Source organism: Eubalaena glacialis, chromosome X (assembly GCF_028564815.1).
Source record: "Eubalaena glacialis isolate mEubGla1 chromosome X, mEubGla1.1.hap2.+ XY, whole genome shotgun sequence".
Lineage (NCBI taxonomy): Eukaryota > Metazoa > Chordata > Mammalia > Artiodactyla > Balaenidae > Eubalaena > Eubalaena glacialis.
Window position 1 is genome coordinate 109,301,426 of NC_083736.1, and position 19,290 is coordinate 109,320,715.

Genomic DNA, 19,290 nt, shown 5'->3' on the forward strand with positions numbered 1-19,290 from the left:
TTTTGTAGATAGGTTCATTTGTAGCCTTTTTTTAAAGATTCCACATATAAGCAATATCATGATACTTGTCTTTCTCTGTCTGACTTACTTCACTCTGTATGACACTCTCTAGGTCCATCCACATCTCTACAATTGACCCAATTTCATTCCTTTTTATTGGCCGAGTAATATTCCACTGTACATATGTACCACATCTTCTTTATCCATTCCTCTGTTGATGGACATTTAGGTTGCTTCCATGTCCTGGCTATTATAAATAGTGCTGCAATGAACATTGGGGTGCATCCCACTCCTGGGCATATATCTGGAGAAAACCAGACCTTGTTTTATTGTGCTTCACTTTACAGCACTTCACAGATACTGTGTTGGGTTTTTTTGTTTGTTTTTTTTGTTTTGGCCACGCAGCATGTGGGATCTTAGTTCCCTGACCAGGGATCGAACCCGTGACCCCTGCAGTGGAAGCGTGGAGTCTTAACCACTGGACCACCAGGGAAGTCCTGTGTTTTTCACAGATTGAAGGTTTGTGGTCATCCTGCATCGAGCAAGTCTATTGGTGCCATTTTTCTAAGAGCAAATTGCTCACTTGATGTCTCTGTGTCACATTTTGGTAATTCTCACAATATTTCAAATTTTTCATTATTATATTTGTTATTGTGATCTGTCATCAGTGATCTTTGATGTTACTCTTGCAACAAGATTATGACTCGCTGGAGGTTCAGATGGTGGTTAGCATTTTTTAGAAATAAAGTCTTTTTAAATTAAGGTATGTACATTTTTTTTAGACATAATGCTATTGCACACTTAAGAGACTACAGCATAGTGTAAACATAACTTTATATACACCGGGAAACTAAAAAATTCATGTGACTCACTTTATTGCAATATTTGCTTGGTCACAGTGATCTGGAACCAAACCCACAATATCTCCAAAGTGTGCCTGTAGTGCCATTATCCCCACTTTATAGATGAGGGCATTGAGACACAAAGAGGTAAAGTGACTTGTCCAAGATCACAAGGAATACATGACAGAGCCGGCACCCAAACAATCTGATGGCAACATTGTATGTTTCCCAGAATGCTATGATGCCTCCCACATTTTGAGGGCTAGACTAGTGATTTCTAACTGTTCTGTCGTCTTGGGCCCCTCTGAAAATCTGGTGAAACCAATGAATCCTCTCCGCAGAAAAATGCCCACCTGCTCACGTATACACACAACATATTACTTTCAAAGAGTTCAAGGACTTTCTGAAGTTCACCCTGAACTCTATGGAGCCCAGGCTAAGAAGCTCTGCTGTAGGCTAGTCCACTCCCAGGAAGCAGCTTGCCCTAGACTCCCACCTAGCTCAGCAGGCCCCCAGCTTCCTCCGGGAGAGCACGTGTCCACTGCTTCGGGGCTACTCTCACAGCTGAAGTTCAGAATGCTCTGGCTTTGTAACCTGACACTTGTGACCTCACATTTTCCCTGGTACCATGCCCAGTGCCATTTGCTGCACCAGGATGAGGCTTCTGGTGGGCTAGCCCAGCCCTGGCTCACAGATGATAAGAAAGCTCTAAGAATTTTCACAGAGAGATAGGACACCGTGCTCTGAATGCAAAAACAGAGAGGGAGCGGGTAATCAAGCTCCCCGGCAGAGCAGATGAAAACTGGTGATGTCAAGGGTGCTGCCAGCACTGCTACAGGCCAGAACTGGAGATCAAGTCAGGAAAGGATACAAGAGGACACAGACAAAAACCTGCTCTGAGGGCAGCCAGGCTGGGTGCTGCGGTGTGCCCTCCGCTACCAGAAATTCAGTCGATTTGAGCTGTCCCAGAGCTCAGAGCTCTCAGCAGAGAGATGTGGGATTCCCATTTGAGCTCAGCACGGGGTGGGGGGCAACCACGGTTGCAGTTCATCCATTCAAGCAACAGCTAGTATTTAGCATGTGTCTACTGACCAAGCACTTACCATATGCCAGGCACTGTTCTAAGCACTTTACAAATATTAACCCACTTCATTCTCGTAACACCACGACGAGAGGGGCACCGCTATTGTCTCCATTTTCCAGATGGAAAGCCTGAAGCACAAGCGATATTAAGTGACCTGCCCGAAGTTATACAGCTAGTTAAGTGGCGGAGCTGGGATTCAGACTCCGGCAGTCTGGCCCTCAGCGCCCATGCTCTGCGGCGAGTGTGATGCAGGCACTGGGCTAGTGGACACCTACAGAGGCTGGAGCCGGGAGCAGCACAGACTTGGTCCCGGCTCCAAGCTGCTTACCTTCTAGCACTGGCCCCAGAGCAGTTGACGGGCAATCACAGCACATCCTGACAAGTTCCTCCATCAGGGTGGGGACGCTATGGCTGTGCTCCAGAGCAGCAGCCAACAGGTTACAGGGACTCCTTTCTCGGGCCCAGGTTCAAAGGAGCCAAACAGAAAGAAGCAGGTGACCCATTTCTGGTGGTGGGTTCAGCTCCCACTCTGAAGCCTGGAAAGCAAACCACTGTGAGTGAGGTTCCCATCAGGAACTGCAGGAGCGCAGGAACCAAACAAGTGTCCTGCCTCCTGTTTGGGGTGTCCCTACAGACCTGTTCCCTTGTTGCTCTTTCCCTGCAGAGACAGCGAGCTCCCTGAGGGCAAGGCCAAGGCCTGCATCTTTCTCCATCCTACCCTCAGTGCCCAGCACAGGCTGGGACCTTGTCAGCACTCGGTAAATGTTTATCTAATTCATTCATTCAACCAATATTTATTGAGCATCTCCTGCATTACCAGGAACTACTAGGCTCTGGGATACAAAAGTAACCCCCTCCCCCCCAAAAAATCCATCCTCACTGTGAGAGTGCCAGACAATAAACAAACAAAATGAGCAACAAAAAAAATATAGGGTCTTAGGGGAAAATGAAAGCAAGGAAGGAAGATAGGAGGTATGGGGAGGTAATGAAATTTTAGATAGAACAGGCAGCAAAGACCTCTCTGAGAAAAATGACATTTAAGTCAAGACCTGAAGGAGGGGAGGGAATGGGCCATGCAGATACCTGAGGGAAAAGTGTTCCAAGCAGGGGAACAACAAATGCAAAGGGCTCAGGGCGGGAATGTGCCTGACAAGTTTGAGGGCCAGGGAGGAGACCGCTGTGGCTGGAGGGGACTGAGCTGAGGGGGATCATAGTAGGAGCTGAGGTCCAAATGAAGGAGCAAGTAGTGGAGACTGCGTCTGGTGCCTAGGAGCGGGGGAAACAAAACAGCTGCATGGCATGGCAGCCCTCTAAACCCCGCTGGGACTCACAGGGGAGGCCCCACAGGAATGTCTATTAATAACTCACTCTCTCTGCAGCTCCATTCCAAAGGCATCACTGGGAGGACAGACAGGGGCTTTCTTGAATGTCCTCCTCCTCCTCGGTCTGGGTTTAGGGCTGAGCCAGCAGGAGCGAGCTGAGATTAAGAATTGACCTTTAGAGTTTGCGCAGTCCATCCTTCTACCTCCAGAAAGTACTCCACTCATTTGTCCTTTGAGATGCTATGATGAAGGGCGTGATGGGATGTGGCCACCTATTCCCTCTGGTCCTTCTGAGGGAAAAAAAAACTCTCAATTAGGGTCTTTAGATAGCAAATTCTCTTTCACAGTCCCTCTTTCCCACCTCCCTCCCTCCCTCTGGCTCTACCTTCAGGGGCAAAAAGAATAAGTGGCCTTGCTTCCCTTTGGGGATCTGGGGCCTGCACTGTCCCCAAAGAGTCGAAAGTCAAACCCTCTGTTACCTGAAAGATGATTTGTAGTTCTTTAGATATTTTGGCTATGAGCTTCTGTATATACTTTTCTGCATTACAGATATCTTTACCTACTCTGTGGCTTGCTTTTTCACTCTCTTAATAACAGAAACTCTTAATTTTAATGTAATCAAATGTATCCATCTTTTTTTTTTTAAGAACTTTTTATTTATTTATTTTTGGCTGCGTTGGGTCTTCGTTGCTGCACGTGGGCTTTCTCTAGTTGCAGCGAGCGGGGGCTACTCTTCGCTGCGGTGCGTGGGCTTCTCATTGCGGTGGCTTCTTTTGTTGCAGAGCACCGGCTCTAGGAGTGTGGGCTTCAGTAGTTGTGGCTCGCGGGCTCAGTAGTAGTGGCGCACGGGCTTAGCTGCTCCGCGGCATGTGGGATCTTCCCGGACCAGGGCTCGAACCCATGTCCCCTGCATTGGCAGGCGGATTCTTAACCACTGTGCCACCAGGGAAGTCCCTCATCTTTTCTTTTATGATTAGTACTTTTGTGTTTTAATTAAAAGGCCTTTCATTTCCCAAAGATAATGAAAATATTTTGCTATATTATTTTCTAGAAGTTTTATATTTTACCTTGCACATTTAGATCTATGATTTACCTAGAATTGATTTTTGTGGATGATATGAGGTAGTGGTCAAGTTTTCTTTTTGCCATATGGATAGACAGTTGTCCTAACAAAGTTTTTTTTTTTAAATCCTTTCCCAGTGACACCTTTGTTGTATATCTGTTATATCTCTACAGGATATGTCCAGATGTTTCTGGACTCTCTATGGTTTCATTGATCTATTTGCCTATCACTGGGCCAATATCACATTGCTTTAATTACTTTCTCTATATAAAAAGATAATATCTAGTAGAACAAGTCTTCCCACCTAGTTCTTCAAGAATGCTCTGGCTATTCTTGGACCTTTTCATTTCCATATAATTTAAATTAGCTTGTCAAGCCTCCCCCACTTACACACACACATACAACTGTTGGGGTTTTTTAATGGGGTCTCATTGAATCTATAAATCAGTTTGCAGAGACTTGACACCTTAAAGATACTGCATCTTTCAATTCGTGAACACAGTTTAGTACTCTATTGATTTAGGTTTTAATTTTTCTCAATAATTTTTTATAGTTTTCTATGTAAAGGCCTTGCATGTGTTTTTCTAGATTTACCCCTAGGTATTTTTTTATGACAACGTTTATATATATATATATTTTTTAAATAAATTTATTTATTTTATTTATTTATTTTTGGCTGCATTGGGTCTTTGTTGCTGTGTGCGGGGGGCTACTCTTCGTTGCGGTGAGCGGACTTCTCATTGCAGTGGCTTCTCTTGTTGCGGAGCACGGGCTCTAGGCGCACAGGCTTCAGTAGTCCTGGCTCATGGGCTGTAGAGCGCAGGCTCAGTAGTTGTGGCTCGCGAGCTTAGTTGCTCCGCGGCATGTGGGATCTTCCTAGACCAGGGATTGAACCCGTGTCCCCTGCATTGTCAGGTGGATTCTTAACCACTGCGCCACCAGGGAAGCCCCCAACGTTTATATTTTTAAAGTTTCCAACTGTTTGTTGATTATATACAGAAATACAATTGATTTTCGATATTATCCGCATGTTCAGCAACCTTTCTAAATTCATTTATCAATTCAAATGTTTATCCTTCAATTCTTTTGGATATTCTATGTACACAATCATGTTTTCTACAAATGATGACAGTGTTGTTTCTTCCTTTCCAAATCTTTAAACTTTTTGTTTCTTTTTCTTCTCTTAATGCACTGGCTAGGATTTCCAACACAATGGTAATACAGGGAATCCTTGTCTCATTTCCAATTTCAGGAGGCAAGCTTTTAAGTATGATACTTGCTGTATAATTTTTTTATAGATACCTTTTATCATAGTTAATAAATTTCTTCTAGTCATAGTTCCTTATTCCCATGTGTATCCTTACAATAAATCCCTATTAACTATGATAACTTGAGTATCTGCTCCTAACGTCCAAAAGAGCTTAATTAAAACAATAATAATTTTGACACTTTCTTCTAAATATTTATACCTCTCAATTTTCTTATTCAGTGAGGTAGAACTTCCAGAATAATATTGAGTAATAGCAATAACGGCAAGCATCCTAATCTTGTTCCTGACATTAACGAAAATGCCTCTAGAATTTCATCTGGATCCTATTTGTTAATATTTTATTTAGAACTTTTACAACTATATTCAGGATTTTTATACCTATGGTTTTTTTTTTAAATTGCCAATAATCATTTATAGCCAAGATGCTATACATTTAGGTTACACTCTTTTATTTTTATATTTATTTTTGGCTGTGTTGGGTCTTCGTTTCTGTGCGAGGGCTTTCTCTAGTTGCGGCAAGCGGGGGCCACTCTTCATCGCGGTGCGCAGGCCTCTTCACTATCGCAGCCTCTCTTGTTGCGGAGCACAGGCTCCAGACGCACAGGCTCAGTAGCTGTGGCTCACGGGCCCAGTTGCTCCGCGGCATGTGGGATCCTCCCAGACCAGGGCTCGAACCCGTGTCCCCTGCATTAGCAGGCAGACTCTCAACCACTGCGCCACCAGGGAAGCCCATATACCTATGTTTGCAGGTAAGATTGATCCATATGTTTCTTTCTCCTGCTATCACTGTCAGGTACGGTATCAGTTATCCTATTTTCATATCAAAAATTGGGAAAAGTTATCTTTTTCTATTCCCTAAAACAGTTTAAGAACTATCTGTTTATTGAAGTTTTGCTAGAACTCAGTGACACATTCTCATTACCCAAGATCACCACTGTTAATATCTTAATGCATATCCTTTCAGATCTCTCTATGTGTGTATGTGAGTACACAGGAACAGATATATAATACACCAAATAAGATCACTCTGCATGCTGTTCTGCAAACTTTTTTCAGCCAACAATCTCCACCATTTAAAAAAATTTTCATCTCATCTAATACCACATATTTATATTTTCCCAACTGACCCCAAAATGACCCTTTTAGCTGGTCTGTCCAAACCAAAACCCAATTCAGAACAAGGCACTAATTGAATCTGGTTGTTTTGAAAAGGAAAAGTTTTTTCTAACAATTGTATTTGTCTTAAAATGGAAATGGCTTCTTTGGGAAATTGTAAGTTTACCATCACTGGAGACTTTCAAGCAAAGGCTGGACCAATATGTGTCTGGGAGTCTGCACAGGGAATTCCTGCATATGGGACATTAGAGCACATGATTTTTAAGGTCTTTTCCAAACTTAAGTGATAACGATTCTATGAATGACTCTCTCCAAATCCTATTATTAAACCACTTCTGCACTGGATCTCATCCCCTCCTGCCTACTCAAGTACATCACTCCAGTAATTCTTCTCTTTCCTTGCAGGAACTGTTTTTTTAATCAATTTTTACTTCTCTCTTGGCATTTTCATCATCACCATTCAAATATGCTGTTATTTCTCCCATCTTGAAAATACCTACTGTCAATCTGATTTTCCACTCCACATACCACCCCCAATTCTTTCCTTTCCTTTTACAGCAAAACTCCCAAAAACAAACAAAAAAGTTGTCTGTGTTCACTGCCTCCAATTCCTCATCTCCCATTCTCTGTTGAACTCAGTCCTGTCAGGCTTTTGCTCATACCACTCTACTGAACTGCCCTCGTCAAGGTCACCAATGACCTCCACATTGCTAAATGCAATGGCCATTTCCAAGTCCTCATCTTACTTACATGTGCTGGTCATTTGCCTATTTGCTCTCAGAGCCATTCCCTCTTCTCCTGCTCTGCTGTGTAGAACAGACTACATTTCCCAGCTGCCCTTCCCCTCTGACTTCCTGATACATTTGGCCAATGGGAATCATTGGTTTAAGATTAAAGAGCAGGAGAAGGGGAGAAGCCAGGGTATTCCCCTTCCTTTCCCTCTGTTTGGAGTGTCATCTCTATCAGTGACTGTATGTCCTCTCTGGTTCCCACTGGATAGGCCCTCCCTCCATGGACCACGCTCCTGCTGGGCCAGCCTTCCTGCTTCTGCTGTGTGGTCCCTGATCTTGGACTTGGGCAACACCACCTTTTACTTTTACCTCCAGTAGAGGTGAAGCAGCTTCCTGCTGCTTGTTCATTCTCTCACTCATTACAATCTAGTCACATTGGCCTTCTTTCGGTTCCTCCAACATGCTAAGCTTATCCCTCCATAGGGCCTTTGTATTTTCTATTGCCATCATCTGGAATGCTTTCCCCCTGATCCTCACCTGGCTGACTCATTCTCATCCTTCAGGTCTTACATGGCTCAAATGGCTCCTCCTCAGGGTCCATCCCTGACCACCATCATTCTCTATCACATCACACTATTTTGTTTTTTTTGGCCTTGCCATGCGGCATGTGGGATCTTAGTTCCCCAACAAGGGATCGAACCCGTGCCCCCTGCATTGGATGTGCAGAGTCTTAACCACTGGACCGTCAGGGAAGTCCCACATCACACTATTTTAACTGATAATTTTCTTGTTCACTTGTTTGTCTGTCACCCCGCCCCCAGAATGTGAACTGCTTTGTTCTCCACTATGTCCCAAGCTCCTAGTGCAATATCTAGCATATAACAGATACTTAATGTATATCAGTTGATTGAATAAAAGGTGGATTAGCCTTGAGCAGGAAGAGGGCCACCTCTTCCTCTGAGACTGGAGAGAGAACAGGATGGGAGCATATGCAACAAAGTGCGCCCCTATGTTCTTGGTGCTTTGTGGAGGAAAATCATCTGTGGAGAGAGAGGCCTTGTAGGCAGAGAGGTTTGTGAAAAGTGGTGAAGGCTCTAAATTGTTCCTGAGGGAAACAGGAGACTTGCTGACCCAAAACACATAGTAGAAGGATTAACTAGCTGTGGTGAGAACCCAGCTGATACTGGAACCATAAATTCACAATGTCAAACTCCACTAATTTATAAGATATGGACACTCATCTATTTGGGTAAAGATCAGAGAAAGCAGGTTGTAAGACTGATTTTAAATTGGGAGCTTGCAGGGCAGATGTTATAATATTTAAAAAAGGTAAGATTTATCTATTTATTTTTTCAATTAAGCATGCTGTAACAGAAGTCAAGTCCAAAGTTTTAATCAAAATATTTGATAATTAGGACTCACTGGCAGTGGCTTAAAATATTTGGGCAGAAGACTGTTACCCTACAGATTTGTGTAATTTTTTTTGAAAAAAAAAAAAAAGAACTACAGGTCTGGCCTGTGTACACCTAACTCTAATCATTGTCACTGTAATGAAATGTCATTGCCTCTCACCCACTTCCCAGGCCTGTTGCCAATTCCAGACTGGTTTACCCAGAGACCTTTGAACCAAGAGCTAATGCATCCCCTTGACCTTACCACAAGTATGTAATACGAAGTTTCTTTATGGCCTTCCCCAAAAGTAATTATCAGAGTTTCTGTCAACAAGAAAAGGACAATACTCAGGCACTGGCTCTGGGGAGTCAGAACGCCACCATGAGACAAATCAGACTTGGGGCTCAGGGCCTGGGGTCAGGAGATAAATGGAAATTTCAGCCTGAGTTTATATAAGAATAGGCTTAGCAAGTTTGCAAATACACCGTGAGATTATTTTCCTTGTTTGAAAGGAGGTAAGGTTTACAATAGCACCAGAAGAAATGAAGGTGTAAATTTGAACAAAATATTTGCAGCATCTGTACATGAAAAACTATAAAACGCTGGTGAGAGAAATCAAAGATCTAAATAAATGGAGAGATATGCCATGTTCATGGGTTGGAAGATGCAAGATCATTAAGATGTCAATTCTCCCCAACTTGATCTTTAGATTTTATACAATTCCAATCAAAATCCCAGCAAGAATTTTGAACATACCAACAAGCTGATTCTAAATTTTATATGAAAAGGCAAAGAACTAGAGTAACCAAAACAATTCTCAAAAAGAACAAAGAAGCATCATACTACCCAATTTTAAGATTTACTATAAAGCTATAATAGTCAAATCAAGATAGTGTGGTACTGATGCAAGGATAGGCAATAGACAGAAAAGAAAGTGCAAAACTATAGTCAACTAATTTTTTTTTTTTTTTTTGGCTGTGCCGTGTGGCTCGCAGAATCTTAGCTCCTAGACCAGGGATCAACCCGGGCCCATGGCAGTGAAAGCGCTGAGTCCTAACCACTGGAACGCCAGGGAATTCCCAGATTTTTGACAAACCTACAAAGGCAATTGGTGAAAGGAACGTCTTTTCAACAAATGGTGCTGGAACAACTGCTCATCTTTATGCAAAAAAGAAAAAAAAAGAAAGAACCTTAACACATGGATCATAGATCTAAATGTAAATATAAAACTTCTAGAAGAAAATATAGGAAAAAAAGCTGCATGATCCTGGGTCATGAAAGGCAATGCATTATTAAGACAATGAAAAGACAAACCAGAGACTGGGAGATGTTGCAAATCACATACCTGATAAAAGATTTATATCCAGACTATATAAAGAGCTCTTAACACTCAACAATATAAAAACAAACCCAGTTTAAGAATAGGCAAAAGATCTGAGCATATACTTTACCAAAGAAGATACAGAGATGGAAAATTAGCAAGTAAAAATATGCTCACAACAATGCAAAAATCAAATAATCCAATTTTTAAAATGGGCAAAGGACTTTTTTGGGACTAGACACTTCTCCAAAGATAATATACAAATAGACAACAAGTATATGAAAACTTGCTCAACATCATTAATCACTGACAAAATGCAAATCAAAACAATGAAATATCATCACTACTAGGATGGCTACTATCAAAAAACAGAAAATAGAGAATTCCCTGGCAGTCCAGTGGTTAGGACTCTGAGCTTTCACTGACAAGGGCCAGGGTTCAATCCCTGGTCTGGGAACTAAGATCCCACAGGCTGCGAGGTGCAGCCAAAAAAACAACAAAAAAAAAATCGGAAAAAAAAAGAAAACAGAAAATAGGAAGTGTTGGTGAGGATGAGGAGAAATTGGAGCCCTGTACATTACTCCTGGGAATGTAAAATGGTGCAGCCACTGTGGAAAACAGCATGGAGGTTCCTCAAAAAATTAAACAGGATTACCATATGATCCAGCAATCCCACTTCTGGGTATATATCCAAAAGAATTGAAAGCAGGGTCTCAGAGAGGTATTTGTACCCAATGTTTATAGCAGCACTATTCACAATAGCCAAGAGGTGGAAGCAACCTGAATGTCCATCAATGGATGAATGTGTAAACAAAATGTGGTCTATGCATACATTGGGATATTATTCAGCCTTAAAAAGGAAGGAAATTCTATCATATGGTACAACATGGATGAACCTTGAGGACATTATTCTATGTAAAATATAAGCCAGTCACAAAAAGACAAATACTGTATGATTCCACTCATATGCGGTCTCTAAACTAGTAAAATCCACAGAAACAGAAAGTAGAATTGTGTTTATGAGGAACTAGCTAGGGAAGGGAGAGTTGTTGTTTAATGGGTATATAGTTTCAGACTTATAAGATGAAGAAGTTCCAGAGATGTGTTTCACAACACTGTGAATATACTTAGCATCATTGAACTGTGCATTTTAAAATGGTTAAGATGGTAAATTCTTTTTTTACATGTACATGAAATATTTTTATTGCTGTTAGTTTTACAAAAACAGGGTTATATTATTCACACTTTTCTGCAGTTTGCTTTTCTTTTTTTTTTGAATTTTATTTTTTTATACAGCAGGTTCTTATTAGTCATCAATTTTATACACATCAGTGTATACATGTCAATCCCAATCGCCCAATTCATCACACCACCACCCCCACCCCCGCCGCTTTCCCCCGTTGGTGTCCATATGTTTGTTCTCTACATCCGTGTCTCAATTTCTGCTCTGCAAACTGGTTCATCTGTACCATTTTCTAGGTTCCACATATATGCGTTAATATACGATATTTGTTTTTCTCTTTCTGACTTACTTCACTCTGTATGACAGTCTCTAGATGCATCCACGTCTCTACAAATGACCCAGTTTCGTTCCTTTTTATGGCTGAGTAATATTCCATTGTATACATGGGCCACATCTTCTTTATCCATTCGTCTGTTGATGGGCATTTAGGTTGCTTCCATGACCTGGCTATTGTAAATAGCGCAGCAATGAACATTGGGATTCATGTGTCTTTTTGAATTATGGTTTTCTGTGGGTATATGCCCAGTAGTGGGATTGATGGGTCATATAGTAATTCTATTTTTAGTTTTTTAAGGAACCTCCATACTGTTCTCCATAGTGGCTGTATCAATTTACATTCCCACCAAGAGTGCAAGAAGGTTCCCTTTTCTCCACACCCTCTCCAGCATTTGTTGTTTGTAGATTTTCTGATGATGCCCATTCAAACAGGTGTGAGGTGATACCTCATTGTAGTTTTGATTTGCATTTCTCTAATAATTAGTGATGTTGAGCAGCTTTTCATGTGCTTCTTGGCCATCTGTATGTCCTTTTTGGAGAAATGTCTATTTAGGTCTTCTGCCCATTTTTGGATTGGGTTGTTTGTTTTTTTAATGTTGAGCTGCATGAGCTGTTTATATATTTTGGAGATTAATCCTTTATCCGTTGATTCATTTGCAAATATTTCTTCCCATTCTGAGGGTTGTCTTTTCATCTTGTTTATGGTTTCCCTTGCTGTGCAAAAGCTTTGAAGTTTCATTAGGTCTCATTTGTTTATTTTTGTTTTTATTTCCGTTACTCTAGGAGATGGATCAAAAAAGATCTTGCTGTGATTTATGTCAAAGAGTGTTCTTCCTATGTTTTCCTCTAAGAGTTTTATAGTGCCCAGTCTTACATTTAGGTCTCTAATCCATTTTGAGTTTATTTTTGGGTATGGTATTAGGGAGTGTTCTGATTTCATTCTTTTACATGTAGCTGTCCAGATTTCCCAGCACCACTTATTGAAGAGACTGTCTTTTCTCCATTGTATATCCTTGCCTCCTTTGTCATAGATTAGTTGACCATAGGTGCGTGGGTTTATCTCTGGGCTTTCTATCTTGTTCCATTGATCTATGTTTCTGTTTTTGTGCCAGTACCATATTGTCTTGATTAATGTAGCTTTGTAGTATAGTCTGAAGTCAGGGAGTTTGATTCATCCAGCTCCATTTTTTTCTCTCAAGACTGCTTTGTCTATTCGGGGTCTTTTGTGTCTCCATACAAATTTTAAGATTTTTTGTTCTAGTTCTGTAAAAAATGCCATTGGTAATTTGATAGGAATTGCATTGAATCTGTAGATTGCTTTGGGTAGTATAGTCATTTTCACAATATTGATTCTTCCAATCCAAGAACATGGTATATCTCTCCATCTGTTAGTATCATCTTTAATTTCTTTCAGCAGTGTCTTATAGTTTTCTGCATAGAGGTCTTTTGTCTCCTGAGGTAGGTTTATTCCTAGGTATTTTATTCTTTTTGTTGCAATGGTAAATGGGAGTGTTTCCTTAATTTCTCTTTCAGATTTTTCATCATTAGTGTATAGGAATGGAAGAGATTTCTGTGCATTAATTTTGTATCCTGCAACTTTACTAAATTCATTGATTAGCTCTAGTAGGTTTCTGGTGGCATCTTTAGAATTCTCTATGTATAGTATGTCATCTGCAAACAGTGACAGTTTTACTTCTTCTTTTCCGATTTGTATTCCTTTTATTTCTTTTTCTTCTCTGATTGCCATGGCTAGGACTTCCAAAACTATGTTGAATAATAGTGGTGAGAGTGGACATCCTTGTCTCGTTCCTGATCTTCGAGGAAATGCTTTCAGTTTTTCACCATTGAGAATGATGTTTGTTGTGGGTTTGTCATATATGGCCTTTATGATGTTGAGGTAGGTTCCCTCTAGGCCCACTTTCTGGAGAGTTTTTGTCATAAATGGGTGTTGAATTTTGTCAAAAGCTTTTTCTGCATCTATTGAGATGATCACACGGTTTTTATTCTTCAATTTGTTAATATGGTGTATCACATTGATTGTTTTGCGTATATTGAAGAATCCTTGCATCCCTGGGATAAATCACACTTGATCGTGGTGTATGATCCTTTTAATGTTTTGTTGGATTCTGTTTGCTAGTATTTTGTTGAGGATTTTTGCATCTATATTCATCAGTGTTATTGGTCTGTAATTTTCTTTTTTTGTAGTATCTTTGTCTGGTTTTGGTATCAGGGTGATGGTGGCCTCATAGAAGGAGTTTGGGAGTGTTCCTTCCTCTGCAATATTTTGGAAGAGTTTGAGAAGGATGGGTGTTAGCTCTTCTCTAAATGTTTGATAGAATACACCTGTGAAGCCATCTGGTCCTGGACTTTTGTTTGTTGGGAGATTTTTAATCACAGTTTCAATTTCATTACTTGTGATTGGTCTGTTCATATTTTCTATTTCTTCCTGGTTCCGTCTTGGAAGGTCTTCCTTTCTAAGAATTTGTCCATTTCTTCCAGGTGGTCCATTTTATTGGCATATGGTTGCTTGTAGTAGTCTCTTAGGATGCTTTGTATTTCTGCAGTGTCTGTTGTAACTTCTCCTTTTTCATTTCTAATTTTATTGATTTGAGTCCTCTCCCTCTTTTTCTTGATGAGTCTGGCTAATGGTTTATCAATTTTGTTTATCTTCTCAAAGAACCAGCTTTTAGTTTTATTGATCTTTGCTATTGTTTTCTTTGTTTCTATTCCATTTATTTCTGCTCTGATCTTTATGATTTCTTTCCTTCTACTAACTTTGGGTTTTGTTTGTTCTTCTTTCTCTAGTTCCTTTAGGTGTAAGGTTAGATTCTTTGAGATTTTTCTTGTTTCTTGAGGTAGGCTCGTATTGCTATAAACTTCCCTCTTAGCACTGCTTTTGCTGCATCCCAGAGGTTTTGGATCGTCATGTTTTCATTGTCATTTGTCTCTAGGTATTTTTTGATTTCCTCTTTGATTTCTTCAGTGATCTCTTGGTTATTTACTAACATATTGTTTAGTCTCCATGTATTTGTGTTTTTTACGTTTTTTTCCCTGTAATTCATTTCTAATCTCATAGCATTGTGGTCAGAAAAGATGCTTTATATGATTTCAATTTTCTTAAACTTACTGAGGCTTGATTTGTGACCCAAGATGTGATCTATCCTGGAGAATGTTCCATGCGCACTTGAGAAGAAAGTGTAATCTGCTGTTTTTGGATGGAATGTCCTATAAATATCAATTAAATCTATCTGGTCTATTGTGTCATTTAAAGCTTCTGTTTCCTTATTAATTTTCTGTTTGGATGATCTGTCCATTGTTGTGAGTGAGGTGTTAAGTTCCCCCACTATTATTGTGTTACTGTCGATTTCCTCTTTTAGAGCTGTTAGCAGTTGCCTTATGTATTGAGGTGCTCCTATGTTGGGTGCATATATATTTATAATTGTTATATCTTCTTCTTGGATTGATCCACTGATCATTATGTAGTGTCCTTCCTTGTCTCTCGTAACATTCTTTATTTTAAAGTCTATTTTATCTGATATGAGTATAGCTACTCCAGCTTTCTTTTGATTTCCATTTGCATGGAATATCTTTTTCCATCCCCTCACTCTCAGTCTGTATGTGTCCCTAGGTCTGAAGTGGGGCTCTTGTAGACAGCATATATATGGGTCTTGTCCTTGTATCCTTTCTGCAAGCCTGTGTCTTTTGGTTGGAGCATTTAATCTATTCACGTTTAAGGTAATTATCAATATGTATGTTCCTATGACCATTTTCTTAATTGTTTTGGGTTTGTTTTTGTAGGTCCTTTTCTTCTCTTGTGTTTCCCACTTAGAGAAGTTCCTTTAGCGTTTGTTGTAGAGCTGGTTTGGTGGTGCTGAATTCTCTTAGCTCTTGCTTGTCTGTAAAGCTTTTGATTTCTCCATCAAATCTGAATGAGGTCCTTGCCAGGTAGAGTAATCTTGGTTGCACGTTCTTCCCTTTCATCACTTTAAGTATATCATGCCACTCCCTTCTGGCTTGTAGAGTTTCTGCTGAGAAATCAGCTGTTAACCTTATGGGAGTTCTCTTGTATGTTATTTGTCATTTTTCCCTTGCTGCTTTCAATAATTTTTCTTTGTCTTTAATTTTTGCCAATTTGATTACTATGTGTCTCGGCGTGTTTCTCCTTGGGTTTATCCTGTATGGGACTCTCTGAGCTTCCTGGACTTGGGTGGCTATTTCCTTTCCCATGTTAGGGAAGTTTTTGACTATAATCTCTTCAAATATTTTCTCGGGTCCTTTCTCTCTCTCTTCTCCTTCTGGGACCCCTATAATGCGAATGTTGTTGCGTTTAATGTTGTCCCAGAGGTCTCTTAGGCTGTCTTCATTTCTTTTCATTCTTTTTTTCTTTATTCTGTTCCGCAGCAGTGAATTCCACCATTCTGTCTTCCAGGTCACTCATCCGTTCTTCTGCCTCAGTTATTCTGCTATTGATTCCTTCTAGTGTAGTTTTCATTTCAGTTATTGTGTTGTTCATCTCTGTTTGTTTGTTCTTTAATTCTTCTAGATCTTTGTTAAACATTTGTTGAATCTTCTCGATCTTTGCCTCCATTCTTTTTCCGAGGTCCTGGATCATCTTCACTATCATAATTCTGAATTCTTTTTCTGGAAGGTTGCCTATCTCCACTTTATTTAGTCGTTTTTCTGGGGTTTTATCTTGTTCCTTCATCTGGTACATAACCCTCTGCCTTTTCATCCTGTCTATCTTTCTGTGAATGTGGTTTTTGTTCCACAGGCTGCAGGATTGTTGTTCTTCTTGCTTCTGCTGTCTGCCCTCTGGTGGATGAGGCTATCTAAGAGGCTTGTGCAAGTTTCCTGATGGGAGGGACTGGTGATGGGTAGAGCTGGCTGTTGCTTTGGTGGGCAGAACTCAGTAAAACTTAATCCACTTGTCTGCTGATGTGTGGGGCTGAGTTCCCTCCCTGTTGGTTGTTTGGCTTGTGGCGTCCCAACACTGGAGCCTACCCGGGCTCTTTGGTGGGGCTAATGGCAGACTCTGGGAAGGCTCACTCCAAGGAGTACTTCCCAGAACTTCTGCTGCCAGTGTCCTTGTCCTCACGGTGACACACAGCCACCCCCCGCCTCTGCAGGAGACCCTCCAACACTAGCAGGTAGGTCTGGTTCAGTCTCCTATGGGGTCACTGCTCCTTCCCCTGGGTCCTGATGTGCACACTTTCTGTGTGCCTTCCAAGAGTGGAGTCTCTGTTTCCCCCAGTCCTGTCGAAGTCCTGCAATCAAATCCCGCTAACCTTCAAAGTCTGATTCTCTAGGAATTCCTCCTCCCATTGCCAGACCCCCAGGTCTGGAAGCCTGACGTGGGGCTCAGAGCCTTCACTCCAGTGGGTGGACTTCTGTGGTATAAGTGTTCTCCAGTTTGTGAGTCACCCACCCAGCAGTTATGGGATTTGATTTTATTGTGATTGCGCCCCTCCTACCATCTCATTGTGGCTTCTCCTTTGTCTTTGGATGTGGGGTATCTTTTCTGGTGAGTTCCAGTGTCTTTCTGTCGATGATTGTTCAGCAGTTAGTTGTGATTCTGGTGTTCTTGCAAGAGGGAGTGAGAGGATGTCCTTCTACTCCACCATCTTGAACCAATCTCCCACCAATTTTATGTTATGTGTTTTTCTACCATAATAAAGAAGAAAAATATGTTCAACATCATCTGACATTAGGGAAATGCAAATTAAAAGCATGAGATACCACTGAAAAACTGTCATAGATCGGAGGAGACTAAAGAAACATGAAAGTTTAAATGCAATGTGAGATCCTGGATTGGATCCTGGAACATAAAGAGGACACAGTGGAAAAACTGATGAAATCCAAATGAAGTCCGTAGCTTAACGTTATTATACCAATGTTAATTTCTTAGTTTTGACCAATGTACTATGGTTTTATATATATTAGTCTTCTAGGGCTGCTATAACAAAATACCATGGACTGGGTAACTTAAACAAGACATTTATTTGTCACAGTTCCAGAGACTAGTAAGTCCAAGATCAAGTTGCTGGCTGATTCAGTTCCTGGTGAGAGCTCTCTTCCTGGCTTGCAGATTGCTACCTTCTTGCTGTGTCCTCACATGGGAGAGAGAGAGGTGGAGAGAAAGAGAAAGACTGGGAGAGACAGAGAAAGAGAGGGAGAACTCTCTGGTCTCTTCTTGTAAGTGCACTAATCCCGTCACGAGGGTCCCACCCTCATGACCTCATCGAAATCTAATTACCTCTCAAAGGCCCATGTCCACGTACCATTACATTGGGGATTAGGGCTTCAAAATGTGAATTTGGAGGGGGACAAAATTCGGCTCATAGCATTATATAATACTGCGGTCCCCAACCTTTTTGGCACCAGGCACCAATTTTGTGGAAGACAATTTTTCCATGGATGGGGAGGGGGGATGGTTCAGGTGGTAATGCGAGCGATGGGGAGTGGCAGATGAAGTTTCAATCGATTGCCCGCAGCTCACCTCCTGCTGTTCGACCTGGGGGTTGGGGACCCCTGATATAAGATGTTAATATTAGGGGAACTGTAGTAAAGAGTATAAAGGAACTCTGTACTATTTTTGGAACTCTCTGTAAATCTAAAATTATCCAAAGATTTTTTAAAATCTAAAAGACAAATCAAGGTGGGAATTCCCTGGTGGTCCAGTGGTTTGGACTCCACGTTTCCAATGCAGGGGGCACGGGTTCTCTCATTGGGAACTAAGATCCCACATGCTGCACAGCATGGCCAAAAAAATAAATAAAAAATAGAGTTAAAGGGGCTCATGAGAGGAATTCTGATCATCAATCACAGGATCAGGCTGGGTCAAAAGGAAGAAAGAGGGGGACAGAACTGCAATACTGGGAGAAAACGGGAGGTTCAAGGTTCTATAAAGTTTAAAAACAGGTTGAGGGAATTCCCTGGTTGTCCAGTGGTTAGGACTCTGCGCTTTAACTGCTGAGGGCCTGGGTTCAATCCCTGGTAGGGGAACTAAGATCCCACAAGCCATGCGGTGCAGCCAAAAAATATAAATAAATAAATAAATAATACAAAATAAAAACAGGTAGAGTTCACCATAAGTGATGCTTTTTGTTTTCCTGGAGGAATATAAAAGATTAAAAGCTCAAGTGTAATGGACTGTGCTTTGTTAAAACTGAGTGAAGGGACTTCCCTGGTGGCGCAGTGGTTAAGAATCCGCCTGCCAATGCAGCTGACACGGGTTCGAGCCCTGGTCTGGGAGAATCCCACATGCCGTGGGGCAACTAGGCCCGTGCGCCACAACTACTGAGCCTGTGCTCTAGAGCCCGTGAGCCACAACTACTGAACCTGCATGCTACAACTACTGAGGCCCACGTGCCTAGAGCCCGTACTCTGCAACAAGAGAAGCCACCACAGTGAGAAGCCTGCGCATCACAATGAAGAGTAGCCCCTGCTCGCCATAACTAGAGAAAGCCCACACGCAGCAACAAAGACCCAATGCAGCCAAAAAACAAAAACAAAAACAAAAACTGAGTGAAAAAGAGGAGTAGTCAGGTGAAGAAGCAGAATAAAACATCAAAAGAGTAAAAAAGGGCATATTTTCCCTTAAGAAAAGGAGGTGGTCTGCAGCGGTAAGGCT

The 19,290-nt window shown here is 41.3% G+C and overlaps 1 protein-coding gene across 1 annotated transcript in view; it reads right to left on the reverse strand.

Moving 5' to 3' along the window:
• Positions 1–3,473: 3,473 nt before the first annotated feature.
• STEEP1 (STING1 ER exit protein 1) overlaps positions 3,474–19,290 on the reverse strand; it is a 49,813-nt gene continuing 33,996 nt past the window's right edge. The window contains exon 8 of the transcript XR_009698922.1: positions 3,474–3,538. The gene's annotated coding sequence lies outside the window, so the exon portion shown is untranslated. The remainder of the gene's footprint in view (positions 3,539–19,290) is intronic.